We start from the raw sequence: 4,500 nt of genomic DNA, 5'->3' as shown, positions 1-4,500 counted from the left end.
AGGAGGAAAAGGAGAAGGAGGACGAGGGAGAAAGAAGAGGGGAGGGAGGGTGATGGGTTGAGTGACCGGCAAAACCGAGGGGGGATTAAGCAAGGGAGGAGGAGTAAGTGAAGGCGCATACGGTTAGGCAACAACGAAAACTTTGATAAATGTTAAGAGAAAGGGAAACGAGCTTAAGCGAGGGAGCAGCCCGTATGAGACGGCAGCAGCAGCAGCCGCCGGTCGTGGTGCTCGGCTCGTCCGGGTGGTGGAGCGACGCGAGCATCATGAGTTGTGCAGCCCGCCCTGACGTTTACACCCGTGGCGCCCGTCACTGAGAACATGACGCCTGACCCTGCGGTGGGCAGAATGTCAGAGCAAGCGGGTCAGGGGCTCATCGGCTCGGCTCGGCTCGGCTCGGCTCGGCTCGGCTCGGCTCGGCTTCTCTAGCGAGCCAATAATGAATGATACGCCAATCCGCCAATCGCCCGCTTTGCAGTTGAACAGCAATTATCGCCAATAAAACAAAAGATTCTGCATGCTCAAAAAAAAAACGATGGCGCCTTTTCCTGGGGGTGCTAAGCTAAAGAGATTTTCCTAGGGTTGGAAGCCCTGGAATGGTTCCGGAAAATTTAAGGGAAAATGTCTGGAAAAGACGGAAAATTTCCGGGAAAAATTGAAAAATTTTCCAGATTTTGGAAATGAGTTTTCCGTTATTATCCGTATATTTTCGGAAATTATTCGGAAATTCTCCGGAAAATTTGGGAAATTTCCAACCCTAGATTTTCCATTGTTTTGTGCCTCTACTTCTTCCCCCCAAAAATGTCGTCTCTAATTTGTATGGGTATTGCATCGAAGGCGTACGTGCGTGCCACTCACTCCGGGGGGTGGCGGGCGGGGGAGGGGGGCCAATAGGGCCCGATTGCGGGGGCCTAAGCGACAAAATGAAATGAGGCTTTTCCCGAAGGGCGCCGGCGCCCGCAGCAGGCGTAGCAGCAAGAGAAGAACTTCCCCTACACAATGACTGAGGAGGGCGGGGCGGGCGGGGCATTGTGTTTCACCCAACAATGACAGAGTGGCACGCTAAAGGAAGGAAAAGGAAGGGCTGTGGTCGGGCGCCCTACTACGGACCCTATGATACGTGCAGCGCTCTTAAATACGCTTTTAGCAGATGATTACTTCAAATACTTTCACCTAAATATTATAAAGAATACATGTGTAATGTTTAAGGTGACAGCTATGCTTAAACTCTCGAGAAGCAGAAAGAGAACTACTGAGAGCAAAACCAGAAAACACCAAAACACCTTTTTGTGCGCCAGGGGAATGGTGTCCGGCTGGCTGTCTGGGCGTCGCGGAGGGGGGGGGGCGTTTAAAGAGTGCTTCGCATGCCATTAAAGTGCCTTAAGCACCGTAGGCGAACCCACAGCTTAGCGCCTGCGAAACTCGGGGTAGGCCACCCCGCTGTACACGCATGCACGAAAGGCGAGATGTTGCCTATCCAACAGGCGCTGAGAGCTCTGGCATGGGGCGAAAATTTGGCAGTATATCGTAAGATCCCGGACGTTCTTCTTTCTTGATGATCCCACCACTTAAAGGTTGATAAATTTAAGTTTCGAGAGACAAGTTGAAACCCAAGCACAAAACGAATTCATCACAACTGCCACTCTAGCGACGTCATTGCAGCGGTGTGGCGAGGGGCGTTAATGAATAGATTATTGATGTGATTGAAAATTTCCAAAATTTACCGGAAAGTTTCCGAAAACTTCCTAAATTTACGGAAAAGTTTCCGAAAAATTCCCGACAATTTCCGGCAAATAACGGAAGACTTGCAAGGTGAGGAAAATTTTCCATTTTTCCCAGAAATTTTCAATTTTTTTCCTCAAATTTTCGGGAATTTTTCCCCTGGGCTTCTATAACCCTAGTTATTCAGCACCCACGAGACGAAAAGTCGGTAGTGGGAGCCGAGGTGGGTGGGGGTTGTAGGTAGGGGCGCTCTGCAAAGGGATCCCGAGTCCCCCGACTTTGAGCAGCAGCACGCTAGACTGGTGCTTTGACGCCCCCGCAGCGCTGCTAGCAATAATTACCGCACAGTTTACCACCAAAGAAGCCACACAGCAGTGACGGCCGCAGAGTGCTCCCAAGGGGATCCAAAACCCCCCGCGGACGATAGCGCGAATACTGCGTCAGCGAGAGCAGTCGTCGCGAGGAGGGAGCTGGCTGGGTTGCTCCGAGATGCTCTGATATCCACCCGCTCGCCGCCTGTGCAGGGAGGGGTGGGGGTCGTCCCCGAGGAGGTCGTCCCCAGCCAGCGCTTCTCGTCATCTTTGCGGTGACCCCTCCTCCCCCCTCTCCTCCCTCCATCCAACCCAAGCACACGGCCATCGGTCACACTTCTTGAGCCCCCCCGCTGCTCCGTCCCCTCAGTGTGGGGTGAACTCTTATTTATGAAAACACGTAAGGTGTCATTCCCGTTTTCATTCCTCCCCCTCTCTGTTGACCGTCCCCGGGCTTTGCTTGGAGAGAGAGATAACGGGGCGTCCCATCCCCGCCCCGTCCCGCCCCGCCCCGCCTCCCCCGGATCTTCCAGAGCGCCATAAACACAGCCACCTTACGCGGCCCTTCCAGGCCTCAGTCTCTGCGGCCGCCGTGCGACGGAGAGAAGTAGTAGTGGAGAGCCAGAGTCTCAAGGAGCGGCCGGGGCAAACACGTTTATACGGAGCAGAGCCTTGGACAAATAACAATAGAGGATCGTGGACCACGACGGCAACCCCCCTTGGTTGGGGTTGGGGTTGATGGGGTGGGGGTAACAATAAACGAGGGGGGAAGAGTCCCTCTGCGTCGTCGTTCGGGCCTCTATTCGATGGGAAACAACTCCTCCACCTGAAAGGAGGAGGACCCCCTCTGCTGCTGCTCTGTGATCTGAAGGGACGCAACACAAACACTACCATGTCACCCCCGGACCATACACAAAACGTCGAGGAAAACGGCTGAGCAGTCGATCTTTTTCTGTCTGACGTCTGACGTTTCTTTTGGGTGGTTTGTAGTTTTGCAAAAAAAATAGACTGGCTTCTGTGGAGAGTGTGCAATTTATTTGCTCGTGGGTCATGAGCAGGTCGCGGCCTCTAACGGCTGTTCGAATCCATTTTTAACAATGACGCCGCAAACACTCACGGCAACGCGGAGTAATACGATACGGGTGCGTCGTGTCACTCGTGCCAGTTTATTAGAAGATGTGCGGGAGCTGCTCGCCCGTACGCCTCGTCCACAGTGTGGGCTTTTCGGGACTCTTCGGACTCTGGATCTTGGGGGATTGCGACGAGTGATGCGATGACGGCGATTCCTTCACTGGGGGCTTCCTGAAGCAGCAGCTGAACATCCCCGGGGCTGGTCTCGGGGAGCGCTTGACGACACCGGCCTCTGTAGTCTATGGCGTTCATTAAAAGCAAATCGGATCAAAGTCCACGACGCTGCCATAGAAAAGCTACAGTACTTATACTATACACGCGTAAAAAAATGATTTTCTAACGTAGCCATCCGGTTTACCCTAAAAGTGAAACAGCCGCGTACTACGGGAGTCGGGTTATATGTTACTATTTCCGTACCATAAAAGTGATGCACAACACCAGGCAGGCAGCAACGAGGTATGCGATGGACAGCTTCATTTTTCTGCTCGAGAAGTTTCGACTACACTGGCGAACGTTTGCTTATATACTGGGGTTTGTTAGATTAGGATGCACGACCGCTAACCTCACGACGATGAGCCGTGCAGACGAAGCCACGAAAATTTGTCACGTAGCCCCAACATGTCTGGGCACGCCAAAATCATTGAAAAAAACAAAACAAAAAAGACTTGCTTGCGTAGTCTCTATACCTCTTTCTCTCGCCGTTTCCTCCATTACTTTAATTATACTAAAAAAAGGAATTAGTTGTCAGTGTCAGAACTGATCAATTAGATAATTTCGGGGGAAAATCCGTTTTTCTTTAACTTTTCCGAAAACTTTCCGGGGTTTCCAACCCATTTCGCCTCAAATCACCACACAACACACATCAATTTTTAACCAAAAAACTATAAATGGTTTTTGTGCAGTATTATTCGAAGGTCCCAACAAACCCCTGCATCTGTGGTCATGGTCCAAGGTAGGCCCCCAGTAGATAACCAAGTTTGCCAGTGGAGCGAGGCGGAAGCTGACAACTGGCAACTCGGTTTGGCGGATAAGCGCGGGCCTACAGCGTTGTTCTTTGCTGTTTTTCCGTTGCGACTAGCTCCGCCAATGGCATTGGACGCGGGTTTAGACCCCGAGCAGCAGAACTGCGTGGGGAGCGTCGTATGGTCGCGGAAAACTTGCTCCCGGGGAAGCGATACGAGCGCCCCCCGCGTTAGGACCGCGCGAATTAGCCTAGAAGGAGGCTCGACTTCTTCCTCCTCCAAGTTAAAGGGGTTGGAAGACCCCCCCATCCCCCTCTTTCCCAAGCGCGTAATTTTTCTTCGCTCTCCGCGGCCCCGCCCGCGCAGAACGCCTG

At 52.5% G+C, this 4,500-nt stretch overlaps 1 protein-coding gene across 1 annotated transcript in view; it reads left to right on the top strand.

Annotated features, from left to right (window-relative positions):
* Nucleotides 1-4,500, top strand: part of LOC113202707 (cuticlin-1) — a 61,250-nt gene that overhangs the window by 42,692 nt on the left and 14,058 nt on the right. The window lies entirely within an intron of this gene.

The sequence above is a fragment of the Frankliniella occidentalis genome, unplaced genomic scaffold (genome assembly GCF_000697945.3).
Source record: "Frankliniella occidentalis isolate FOCC.00 unplaced genomic scaffold, Focc_3.1 Scaffold9, whole genome shotgun sequence".
Classification (NCBI taxonomy): domain Eukaryota; kingdom Metazoa; phylum Arthropoda; class Insecta; order Thysanoptera; family Thripidae; genus Frankliniella; species Frankliniella occidentalis.
Note: the sequence above shows the minus strand (reverse complement) of the source record. Positions and strands in the feature narration are given on the sequence as shown.